Consider the following 13,651-nt stretch of genomic DNA (forward strand, 5'->3'; position numbering starts at 1 on the left):
GGGGCCTCATAATGTCACCATGGCCCCTTAGTTCCATGAGGCCTTTAGTGTCTCCATGATTTCACAAGGTCTTGCAGTGTCACCACAGACCATTGGTTCCACTGAGCCCCACAGTGTCCCTATGGTCCCCTTGGCTCCACAAGGCTCTGAAGTGCCACAATGGCCCTTTGGTTTCACAAGGCCTCAGTGTGTAAAAATGGCCTCCATGGTTTCATGAGGCCCTGCTGTGTCGCAATGGACCTTTGGTTCCATGGTGCCCCATAGTGTCACAATTGTATCCTTGGTTCCACAATTTCAGAATGGACCCTTCATCCCATGGAGACCCACAGTGTTCATTGTAGTGCCCTTGATTCCATGAGGCCCTGCCATGCTGAAATGGCCCCTTGGTTCCAGTGGGTCCCAAAGTGTCAGAATGGTCTCCACTGTTCCATGAGGCCCCACAATGTCACTGTGGTCCCCTTGGTTCCACAGGGCCCCACAGTGTAATAATGGACTCTTGGTTCCATGAAGTTCCTTGTCACAATGGTCTCCTTGGATCCACAGTGTCACAATGGCCCCTTGGCTCCTTGTGGCCACGCTGTGTCACAATGGCTCATGGCTCTGAGAGGCCACACAGATTAACAATGGACTCGGATCCATGAGGTGTTGCTGTGTCACAATGGACTTCTGGTTCCATGAGATTTCATACTGCCAACAACAATCTCCCTGGTTCTGCAGTGTCACCATGGATCCTTTGTTCCATGAGGTTCTGTAGTATAACATGGTCACCTTGGTTCTGTGAGGTTCTGCAGTGTCACAATGCGTCCATGGCTCCACAAGGCCTCGCTGTGTCAGAATGGCCCCTTGGTTCCAAGAGATTTCTCAGCATCACAATGGTCTCCTTGGATCCACAATGTCACAATGGACAATTATTTCCATGTGGCCCTAATATGCCAAAATGGATTTTGGTTCCATGGGGTTCCACTTTGTCAAAATGGCCCCTTTGTTGCATTAGCTTGCACAGTGTCACAGTAGAGTCCTTGGTTCTTTGAGACCTTGCCATCACCAAATCTCCAAAATATCAGAATAAGACTCCTTAAAACTAATTTGCTATTTTAGAGGGTCTCATTTATTCAGGCCTGAAGTCTAGTGAGGGATAACTGCTAACCATATGTGGACATGTAGTTCTATATGTAAATCTACAGCGTGTTGCTTATATTCAGGCACTAAATGCATATTACAATTTACCCATTACCATACACCAACCCAAATTTCCCAGATTGAGTCCTCGTTTTTTTGTATCACTGCAACCTAGAGCCAGCTGTCTTCTTACTGTCATCCAACTGTACTTGCTGGGAAAGCAGCCCCTGCATGCTTTGTTCCTGTGCTAAAAGTTCACAGGCACAGTAAAAACTCCATTAAACCTTTTGGTATCAAGCCCAAGGCTTTGTGTGTGCAGGCAGAGGCAGGCAGGAGGCAGAGCTGTCAGCAAAGGAAGGGCCAGCGAGGTGGGGCAGCCGGGGGATGAGGACAGCCTGCAGGGACAGAGGCGCAGGGCATGGACACCGTAGGACAGCCTGGGCTGCAGAGGGCACAGGGATGGGCAGCAGCTGAAAGGCCCTGACAGAGCCAACTCCTGCAGCACTTGGGCCATGCAGGCTGGCCCTGGGCCTGAGGCCAGCAGGGGACAAGTGAGCCTTGCTGTGCTGGGGCCTCATTGCCTCCTTGTCCCTGCTCAGCAGCCTGGCAGGGGCCGCCCCATGGTGCTGCCCTTGGCATTGCACATGCCCAGAGCCCAGTGGCCCGGGAAGAGCCCTGAGCAATGAGGGAGGGACAGGATCTGCCTTGCCAGGGGCTGGGGCTCAGCCCTTGGCCCTTTGCATTCCTGAAACACATCCAGGTCTGCTCAGCATCACAGACACCTTTCTCTTGTTTGTCCTCACCTGTCATCACTGCCACCAGCTCTAACTGGAACCTGGGGACACTTTCTGAGTTGTGTATCTCATTGGGACCCATTAAAACTTAAAAAAAACTTTGGAGTTTGAATCTGACTTTGAATTCTTGAGAGATTTCTTCAGCTCCCTCTCAGGGACTGATTTTCAGGGATTCAGCACCAAAGCCCTGAGAGGGTCATTAAAGTCCTTGTGCTGTGTCTATGCTGCTGAGCTGGGCTGGGCTCCTGGCACAGAGGCAGCTACTGACAACCAAGGAAAGCTTCAAAAAGACATTTCTGCTGAGGAGCAGCTTCTCTCCCAGCCCAGCAGGGCTGAGGGCACTGCCTGCAGCAACTGAGGGGACAGGAGCCAGGCACAGACAGGCTCAAGGCAATCAGAACTGGGAAGACATTGAACTGAGACTGCACTTGGGGAAACATCTTCACAGCCCTGGACATGGTGAGGGTGCAGGCCAATGTCCCCTGTGCTCCTGGAGGGATCTCCTGGAGCCAGCACACACCACAGCCTGGGGGATGTGTCAGGAGGACTCTCTCACTTCCTTTGATGCAAAGGAGGAGGAGGAGGATGAAGAGGACGTGCTGCAGAGCGGGGCTGCCCTGGGCACCGTCAGAGGGACAGGCCAGGACGGCTCCTGCTGCCAGGGACGGCTGCAGGGGCTGAAGCTGGGGCTGCAGCCAGGGCTGCCCAGGGCTGTCCTGCAGAGCAGCTCCTGCAGCCCCCAGGGCTCTTGGACAGCCCAGGGGATGTGCCACCAGCCAGGGGCAGCTCTCAGCCTGCCTGGCAGCTCCCCATGGACTGTGGGGAGAAGTTGGAGGTGCAAGGAGCCACCCCCATCAGGGCAGATTCCTCCTGCTGTGGAGATGGTGCTGCATGGTCAGGGCTGCTCTCAGATTTCTCCTCAAGGGAAGGCAAAGGGCCTGTCAGGTGTGTCTGTGTCACTGACACTCCTGCACTGTGCCACTGGGGATCAGCAGATCTGCCTCACGTCTCCCTCACAAAGTGCCTCCTCACCCTCCTCTGCCTACAGACAGCAGCAGCAGCACCTTGGCTTGCAGCATCTCTTTTTATCTGAGCCGCCTTTAAGGCCCTGCTGCCAGGGAGATGGCCCTGAGCAGTGCCCTGTGCTGGGAGGGGTGTGCAGGGCAAAGCTGAGCCCCCAGGGCTGGGCTGGGCTCTGGGAGCACTGGCAGGAACAAGGCTTGGACAGAGAGAAACAGTTCCCTGTAGGCACAACTCCAGGCAGCAGAGAGCCAGGCACACCCTGGATATCCCTCAATGTCCAGGTCCAAAGAGAAAGAGAGAGGTTTTATAGAAATTAACCTTGAAATTGTAACCTTCAAAAAGTCCACTTTATATTTCAAGCACGTTTTAAGTGTGATCACCCTGAAACAGAGGCAGGTGTAATGAGCAAATAGCACCTGTGTGGGACCAGCAGGTCTGACTGCACTGGGGCACAAGGGAGCCCTGTTTTTCCCTCTGGGATCCCCAGTGTTCAGGCTGAGAGTGATGCTGAAGATGATGCAGTAACACAGCAGTACAAACCCAAAATCAAAAAATTTAGTGAATGTTCCTCAAAACATGAGAAGTAGATTTGAGGGGATTCCTCACTAAAGATCATAGGATTGACTCAAGGAAATCTGTCCCAGCTTGTCAATACCTTCTTTCAACAGTCCACCATGCCCATAGTGAAGAAATGTCCAACAGCAGCTCCATCAGCCACTTCCTCCTGCTGGCATTGGCAGACACACGGCAGCTGCAGCTCCTGCACTTCTGCCTCTTCCTGGCCATCTCCCTGGCTGCCCTCCTGGCCAACGGCCTCATCATCAGCGCCGTAGCCTGCGGCCACCACCTGCACACCCCCATGTTCTTCTTCCTGCTCAACCTGGCCCTCACTGACCTGGGCTCCATCTGCACCACTGTCCCCAAAGTCATGCACAATTCCCTCTGGGACACCAGGACTATCTCCTACTCAGGATGTGCTGCTCAGGTATTTCTCATTTTCTTCTTTTTTGGAGCAGAGTATTCCCTCCTGACCGTCATATGCTACGACCGCTACGTGTCCATCTGCAAACCCCTGCACTATGGGACCCTCCTGGGCAGCAGAGCTTGTGCCCACATGGCAGCAGCTGCCTGGGCCAGTGGCTTTCTCATTGCTGTGCTGCACACGGCCAGTACATTTTCCCTGCCCCTGTGCCAGGGCAATGCCCTGGGCCAGTTCTTCTGTGAGGTTCCCCAGATCCTCAAGCTCTCCTGCTCCAAATCCTACCTCAGGGAACTTGGGCTTCTTGTGCTAACTGCTCTTTTATATTTTGGCTGTTTTGTGTTCATGGTTTTCTCCTATGTGCAGATCTTCAGGGCTGTGCTGAGGATTCCCTCTGAGCAGGGACGGCACAAAGCCTTTTCCACTTGCCTCCCTCACCTGGCTGTGCTTTCCCTGTTTATCAGCACTGGCACATTTACCTACCTGAAGCCCCCCTCCATCTCCTCCCCATCCCTGGATCTGGCACTGTCAGTTCTGTACTCGGTGGTGTCTCCAGCCCTGAACCCCCTCATCTACAGCCTGAAGAACCAGGAGCTCAAGGATGGCCTGAGGAAAATTTTCATGAATGCTGTTCAGAAGCAATAAACCATCCTTCTTCTGCATAGCTGTTGTTGTGTTACATTTATGCCCACTCTGTGTCCTGTATTTTTTGCTGCTCACACAAGTGTTACACTATTGAGAATTTGCACAGAAGTCTTTCACTATACAATTTTTAATTCAGGGTTTGCCCTTCTAGCAAACCCAGAGATTATAACCCAGAACCTATGCTACATATGTGCTTAAACAAAAGAAAGATCTCTGTATTGCCATGGTCCCCTGACATCTTTCCTCCCTGGTTTCTCCGGAGCTGCAGGATGGGTGCCTCTGGGCAGAGCTGGGGTGAAAAGGGAACCCAAGTGCTCCTCACTGCCTGGCAGCCTCAGGGCTTCTGCTCCATAACCTCCCCTTCCTTCACTTCCACACTTCCCTTCAGAGCCCCTGTGCTGGTTTAAGGCCTCAGGGCTCTCTCAGCTCGGTCCCAGTCCTGCTGTGTGACTGTCCAGGGACTGCAGGCAGGAACAGGCCATGGGCACTGCTGGGACAGAGCTGAGCTCTGCAACAGCATTTCCATCGTGCAAGGGTATCTCCCCGGTGCAGGGCCTGAAAGCTTCCATCTCCTTCCCAGTTTGCTCTCTAGGATGTTCCCAACACAGCGCCCTGGAGAGTGACCAGCACAAGTGTGGCAGTGTTCAGGATGGGGCTGTCCCAGCAGTGCCCTTGCAAAGTCAGCACTGCTTCCAGCAGTGGCCTCCCACCCCAGGGCACAGAGGTTGTTCTTCCCTTCATGGAGGGACATCAAGTGACGGGCTCAGGAGTCTGTGTTTGCAGTGCAGGGACATTCCACAGCCCTGAACATCCTGTGTGTGGTGGGGGGATATAAACCCAGTGAGCACAAACACCTGCAGCTATTCCTGGAGTTTCCAGAGAGTAACATCCCCTGGGAACCCCTGGATGCAGGGCTGGGATAAGCTCCTGTGCCCACAGCTCCCTGTGTCCATCTCTCTGGCCGTGGGGCACCTCGGGCAGGGGCAGGGCAGGGTGGCACCCACAGGGCTGAGGTCCCTGCCAGGCTCTGGCAGTGGCAGAAGAGCCCAGGGAGCCCTTGCCCGTCCTGCAATGAACTGTGTGTGTGAGTGCCAGGGAAGGACTGGTGTCCCTGGACACCCCTGGGGCTGTGAGCAGGGCATGAGCCCAGCTCAAGGCTGGGCACCTGACAGAGCCCTGACATTGCTGGGTGTGCCCGTAAGAGCAGAGTTGGGCGAGGTGGCTGTGGTTAAATCCCTCTGGGCATCAAGTGACAGAGACACTGTACCTCCTTAATCAGAAAACAGAGAAAATAAGGTGGAAAAAATGGTAGGTCACCATAAAGAGAGATTAATGTTAGGAGGACTAAAAAGCAAAGGTCAAATGCAAGCAAGGAAAACCATGAAGAGACAAGAATTCAGCACAAGAATCCAGCCCATGCAGTGGTTGCTTTGAAAGACAAATGTATTAATACAGAAAATCCAGAGACCCTCTTGTCCCCCTCATTTCCCTGCTGATCAGGATATCCCATGGAATGGAAGATCCCTTGGGTCAGTCCAGCCCAGCTGTACCATCCCTATGTCCCCAGGAATACTTGCCCAACCCGAGCCCATTGTCTGGGGGGTTGCAGAGATGCCTCATGTGGGGCCAGCCCTGCTCAGGAGCAGCCAAAGCCTTGGGCTGGGACCAAACCCACTCCAGCCACGAGAGCCAAGCAGAGGACAGGGGCTGCTCTGGGCAAAGGGAACTCCATCCCAGCCACACCCCGGCCAAGGGGGCTCAGGGGGCTCTTCCCACCTCTGTTATTCCACAATTCAATGAATCTTTTCCTTGGAGACCTCTTTGAAGACAGAATTGAGAGATAGGCAGAAGCAGAGCTATAAAATGCACCAGTACAAACACAGCAGCTCCTGTGAGGAATGAACCCTCCCAGGGCAGTGCTGTGGCAGGAGAAGCAGCCAGGAGGAGGAGGATGAGCTCAGTGCATGTGTGTGTGTCCCAAGGCACAGAGGGTGAGGGTGGGCAGAGGTCAGGGCAGGGCTGGCAATGGCAGGGCAGAGGCAGGGGCAGCGAGATGGGAGTGTGCAGCCTGCAGGGACACAGCAGCAGCTGTGGGACAGCACAGGACAAGCTGTGCTGGACATGGCCAAGGGCCCTGGCAGGGCTGGCAGTGCCCAGGAGAAGCCAAGTGTTGGTGCCCTGGGGCACAGCAGGGTCTGTGCCACCAAGGGCTGTGAGGAGACACTTTGTCCTGAGCCACTGGGGCCTCCTGGCACAGCCCCAGCAAGGCTGGGTACTGTCACCCCTTGTCCTGCCCTCAGCATCCTCCCACATCCCAGTGGCCTCAGGGATCTGCTGGGATGAGTCCCTGGGGAGCCTTGGTCAGGAATGGCCCTGGGGGGCTCCCAGGGACTGCAGGTTTTTCAAAGGACTTTGGGTTTTGCTTTTTCCTTGGAGTCTCTGAGAGCTTTGTGCAATCAGGATCTCTAATTCTCTTCTCCACGGAGTCCAGGAAGAGTCTGTGTTGGTGATGCACCTCAGTGGGACTGACACTGAAACTGCATGAAAAACAGAAAGTACCCAACAACATCTTCTCAGTGTTAGAGAATTTAGGCATTATTTTCTTCTATCCAGGATAATATTGTGGCCAGCATGTGCAATAAAAATCATTCCATCCACACATGCCCACCTTATGCAGTGAAAATCATTCCATCACACATGGTTCTTTACTAGGCTTTTCACGTATTTATACAGCCAAAACCCAAAGAAATTAATATTCATTGATCTTAAATTACACAATTCTTAGTATTCGATCTCCTATTAGCTATTGATCCATTTGACTTTGATGTGAATTAGGTCCTCATTCTTTGAATCTCTCACCAATCTTTTCCCAGACTGTGTGTCTCTAATCACACTGGGGGTAATGTTCATTAATGCTCATTTTCCTCCTGTGTATCTTCTGGCTACTCCCAATCTGTAGATGTTAAACTCATCAGGCCTCACCCAAACCTGGTGAACAGAGTCTTTTGAAGAGAAACTTCAATTCCTCTCCCACTGGGCAAAGGTGAACAAACCCCTGACTGAAGTTATATAAAAAAAATTAAAAGTTGTGTCATTTTCAACAATTCCATTATGTTCCGTAGTGTCACAATGCTCTCCTTGGCTGCGTGAGGCCACATAGTGCCACAATTGTCCCTTCATTCCATGAAGCCCTGCATTGTCACAAAGGTCTCTATAATTCCATGAGACCCCCACAGTGTCAAATGGCAGAAGGGTCTCCTTGGTTCCATGAGGCCCTGCAGAGCCCCTTGATTCAACGAGGCCTCAAAGTGTCATCGTGGCCTCCAGGATTCCCTGAGGCCCCGCAGTATCACAATGGACCTTTGGTCACTGTTACATGAATCCTTAGTTCCATGGAGTCCTGTGTTGTCACAATGGACTCCTTGGTTCTATGCTGACACAGTTGCCCAAATGTCCATGGTACCACAACTGCTCCTTGGTCCCACGAGGCCCCACAATGTCACAATGTGGACATTGCTTCCATGACACGGTGTAGTGTCACAGTGGTCTCCATGATACCATACGGCCCTGCAGTGACACTGCAGTCCACAGTGTCACCATGGCCCCTTGGTTCCACGGAGCCCCAGAGTGTCACTGTGGTCTCCTTGGTTCTACAAGGCTCTAAAGTAAAGTTCCACAGTGTCACAAAGGCCCCTTGGTTCCATGAGGCTTGGTAGAGTCACAATTCACTCCTCAGTTCCATGAGGCACTGCTGTGTCACAATGCCCATGGTTCCATGAGTTTCCACAGTGTCACCACGGTCACTTGGATCTGCAGGATCTCAGTGGTCTCCTTAGTACCATCCAGCCCCAATGTCACAATGACTTTTTGTTTCCATGAGGTTCCACAGTGTCACAAGGGTCTCCTTGGTTCCATAAGGAACACAAACACTTTGCATAAACACTGAACAACACTTGGTTAACACACCTGGGAACATCTGTCTGCATTCAAAAGAGGGGTTAAAGGTGAGAATGGCACCAGCAGCTTCCATCTGCAACAGAGATCCAGGGAAAGGACAGGAATGCAGAGTTCAGGTGAAAGACTCAGAGAATTCACAGAATCACAGAATCACTAGGTCTGAAGAGAACTTCAAGATCATCAAGTCCAACACATGCCTTAACACCTCAACTAAACCATGGCACTGAGTGCCATATCCAGGCTTTTTAAAGAACATCCAATGATGGTGACTCCACCATCTCTCCAGGTAGACCATTCCAGTATTTTATCACCCGTCTGTAAAAAACTTTTTTCTAATATCCCACTTATATTTCCCTTGGCACACCTTAAGGATGTGTCCTCTCATTCTGTCAGTTGCTGCCTGGAGAATGAGTGCAACGGCCACCTGACTACAACCATCTTTCAGGAAGTTGTAGAGTGTGATGAGGTCTCCCCTGAGCCTCCTTTTCTCCAGGATAAACATGCCCAGCTCCTTCAGACGATCCTCACAGGACTTGTTTTCCAGACCCCTCAGCACCCTTGTTGCCCTTCTCTGGACACGCTCCTGCCCCTCCATGTCCTTCCTAAATTCAGGGGCCCAGAACTGGAGACAGCACTTGAGGTGCAGCCTCACCAGTGACAAGTACAGGCGAAGAATCACTGTCCTGGTCCTGCTGGCCACACCATTCCTGATTCAGGCCAGGTGCCATTGGCCTTCTTGGCCACCTGGGCACACTGCTGGCTCATTCCCAGCCTCCTGTCCATCAGTGCCCCCAGGTCCCTTTCTGCCTGGTTGCTGTCCAGCCACTCTGTCCCCAGCCTGGAACACTGTTGGGGTTGTTTTGGCCAAAGTGCAGGACCTGGCACTTGGTCTTGTTAAACTTCACCTTGTTGGATTTGGGCCTTGGATCCAGCCTGTCCAGGTCCCTCTGCAGAGCTCTCCTACCCTCAATCACATCCCCATGTGCACCCAACTTGGTGTCATCTGCAAATTTGCTGATGGTGCACTCAATGCCCTCATCCAGATCATCAAGGCAGATATTGAAATCCACCGTGGCTGGCTCTGATCCCTCGGCCATCCTGTAGGTGCCCTGTGCTGGGACTAAAGGTGATTTGTTCCATCACCTTGCTGGGCACCAAGGTCAGGCTGACAGGTCTGGAATTCCCCAGATCCTCCTTCCAGTCCTTCTTGGGAATGTGTAGTTACTGCGCTAGAGAGAGAGAGAGAGAGAGAGAGACAGCAAGAACAGCAACACACATGGGCATCTTTAGGGAAAATGGACCAACTTTATTGAACGGACAACCCATATTTAAAGCATGTTACGGAGAGCTAAGACAGGACAGTAGCTCATTGGATAACTGGGAAAAACATCCATGGGACTGTACCTTAAAATGGGTCCCACAGTCAACACGAGGTTTTAATCTTTATTGTGAATTCCATTCTGTTTTGACCAGATTGTCATCCTGAGAGAATTTCTCCCCAACTGAAGCTGAACCAGCTTATTAGCCTGAGAACGGAGCTGAGAAGCTCCGGCCTGGAAGTGACTTTCCAGGCTGTAATTTTCCTAGCTTTCTAACAGTGTGTCCACAGGGATGGGCTCATATTGGAACCTCCAGTCCTCTGGGACCTCCCTGGTGAGCCAGGATGGATGAGAAACGATGGAGAGCAGCTCGGGGAGCTCATCTACCAGCTCCCTCATCCCCCTAGGATGGATCCCATCTGGTCCCAGAGACATCTGTGATCATCTGAGTGGCTCAGCAGGTCCCCAGCTGCTTCCTCCTGGATTACAGGGGTCTGTTCTGCTCCCTGTCCCCATCTACCTGTTCAGGAGAACGCTTGTCCTGAGGACAACCTGTCTTATTGTTGAAAACTGAGGCAAAAAAGGGGTTAAGTACCTCCATCTTTTCGTCATCTTTTGTAACCATATCCACCCCAATAAACAATAGAGGTTCACCTTGTCTCTCTTCTTATCATTGATGTATTGATAAAACCATTTTTGTTATCCTTTACAGAAATGGCCAGGTTAAGTTCTAATTTGAACTTTCTCTAATTTTCTTTCTGCATGACTTAACAAGATCCTTAAATATTTCCTGAGTTGCCTGAAAATCTGTACAAAGGTGATGCACCCTCTTTTTTTTCCAGAGTTCCTGCAAAATTCTGCATGTGCAGCAAGACCAGTGATTTTCCTTGCTGTCTCGCCATTTTGCACATTAGGACTGAATGCTCCTTCTCCTTTAATTTTTTTTTAAGTGTGTCCATCCTTTCTGGACCCTTTGTTTTAAAGGCTGTTTCCCTGAAAAAATCAGTACCTGATTTGGTACTCTCCAAATCTGCCTCCTAAATAAGCCAAAGTCTGCCTTCCCTATGTCCAGTGTAGAAGTTGTGTTGTTGCCTCTCCTACTTTCACAGAATATTGAAAACTTGATTATTTCATGGTCACTGTACCCCAGGCAGTCTCTGATCACATCTCCCACCAGCCCTTCTCTGATTGTAAACAGCAGGAGACAGAGCTTTCCTTGGAAGTGAGAGTGTTACCAAAAATTTGGTAAAATAAAAACTCCTACACACCAATGTAGCATTAGAAAGCTGTCCTGGGGTACAATGCAAAAATGAGTATTCTAGCACCATCTGTTAAAATGTGGGAGGGGTGGTGATCCTTATCTCTGTGGGAGATATCCTCTGCTGATGTGCCATCTGATAAGATGGGGGGATGATCATCGTTATCTATTCACAACCCATCCTTCCTCCAGAAGATATATTCTGTTAATGGGCCATTAAGTCCTATTGTGTGACTGATAAGATTACATCACCCCATTGGGAGATGCCCCAACCAGGGGCAGGAGCCAAGCCTTTCCTACCTAGATAAAAAACTGGGGTTTGGGACCCGAGGGCAGACCTTTCTACTGGATCCCAGAGGAAAGTCGGACCTTTTCCACATCATCGCTGGATCTTCGGAGGAAAACTGCACCTTCTACAGGAGCACTGCTTCAACAGAACCACATCTGTCATCCAGGAGGACTGCAGCCACCATTTATAGGGACTGCTACCAACAGCCTGACTGACAGGGTGTCAGATTGTATTTCTGACTGTGTTGGTGGTTGTTTCTTTTATATTATTGCATGTATTTTATTTTTTCTCTTTTCTCCTATTAAATTGTATTACTGACTTGGAGTCTCGCACTGGTTTTACTTTCAAACCAACACATTGCCCCAGTTACTTCTCACCATCTTTTGCAGTCAAATTACACACTGATCCACCATCTATTGCCCACTCCAATTGGAATGAACCTCTCCCTGGTGAAGCAATTGTTGCTCCACCAAGATCTGATCGAAATTTTGGAGAAGATCAAGAAAAACGGACAGAAAACCCTAACAGCTGTTCATCACAATGTGGAAAAAATACATCGTGTTTTGGAAAGGGTAAAGACAGATGATGAACACAGGTAGTGGGATACTCTATTTGGGTGGTCACCTACTGCTACAGGTGTCCTGAACAAATTGTGTCATCCCATCATTGTTCTTTTGATTTTAGTTTTAATTGGCTTTGTTTTATCAGCAATTCTATACATTATGACTTGGAGAATAATGAAAGGGTTAGCACAATTGGCATCTGTGACAGATGTATCCAGATCGGTTACTGTTGACATCCCTAGGGTTATTGACACAAGGTTTCAAATAGGATAAAATATGATTTTTAACTAGAATTGATTATCTTCTAATTGCAATTAGAATTGTTTAATAAAAAACTTGCTTTAAAAAAATTGATTTATTTCTAATCAAAATTGAAAAAATTAAAGAATTGAACAAATTGTTTGAAATTGTTAGCAATTTAAAAAATTGAATATAATTAATCTGTTTTGTTTTCCCTTTTCTCCTTTTCCTTATCCTGTCCCTTATCTTTTTCCTACTCTCCTGTCTCTGTTTTCCGGGATATGCTACCAACTTGGATGAGTCCTGACGACACCACAACTGAAGACTTCATTACAATTCTACAAAGGGGCGCTCTTGACAACGATCGTGAGTCACGGGGTGGTGTAAGGGTCACTCCCAAGTTCCCCTCGATTTTGCCTCCCGACCGTCGCAAGGAGACCTCGAGGACCCCACCCAGGCTGACTCTGGACAATGGTTTACTGGCCGGGCCAGGTGGATGCTCGTGACTGTGTGCTGGTGTATTGTGTTCACTGGACCGTGCTGTCATGGCACCAACCAGAGACTGTGTTGTACCAGCTGAGGACTGCTTGTCCGTACCTGTCTCCTGCAGCACCACACAATGGTCCAAAAATCTTCCCACCTCTTGGCCAGAGGCCACTCGCTTTGGAGAAGGACTATAAAAGAGCGACCCTCTGGAGAAGACCCTTTGAGATCTCTCCCATGATGAAGACTTGTCTACCCCCTGGAGAAGACCCCTGAGATCTCCCCACGGACGAGGACTCGTCTATCGGATGACCCGCGAGGACGCCCGTCTCGTCTGTTGGTAGCTATTCTCCCATCCCTTCCTCTCCTTCCCCTTTCCTTATACGTCTCCCCTTTACCGTAACTGAGTTGTTGGCATTTGATGAAATGCATTGCTGTTGTTGACTAAACTGATTTTCTGCTGTTGAATAAACTGATTTTGTCCCCTGCATTTTGCCTGTTTGCACCTTTGAGATCAAAAGAACCATCACGACCCCCGCTCTGCATTAATAGCGGATCGTGACATTAAATTGGCGTCACGGACAGGATTTTCTGGCAGACAGAAGGGATGCAAGGTTGTCTGTAGTCTGTATCAGGGGAAGGAAGTCTTACTCCAGCCACACCTAGCTGGCCACCTTGGATGGGTGAGCCTGTCTAGAAAGTAAGGGGGGTTTTTCCGATTTCCCGCAGACTGCAGACACCTTGGTGTGGAGCATCCCCAGACTCACTTGAGGGTTCTGTCGTCAGAATTTCACAAAAGATCTACTGGTGCAAAAGGCGGGACACTGTTGTTGTTGTTGTTGTTGTTGTTGTTGTTGTTGTTGTTGTTGTTGTTGTTGTTGTTGTTGTTTTTTATGATGTTTGACTACTTGGTGCAGTGAAGAGACAACCTGGTGTTTTGGTAACTAAGGAGTACCTCCCAAGTAGTTTGGTCTCTTCACCC

This window comes from Sturnus vulgaris, unplaced genomic scaffold (genome assembly GCF_052056855.1).
Source record: "Sturnus vulgaris isolate bStuVul1 unplaced genomic scaffold, bStuVul1.hap1 Scaffold_195, whole genome shotgun sequence".
NCBI classification, from domain to species: domain Eukaryota; kingdom Metazoa; phylum Chordata; class Aves; order Passeriformes; family Sturnidae; genus Sturnus; species Sturnus vulgaris.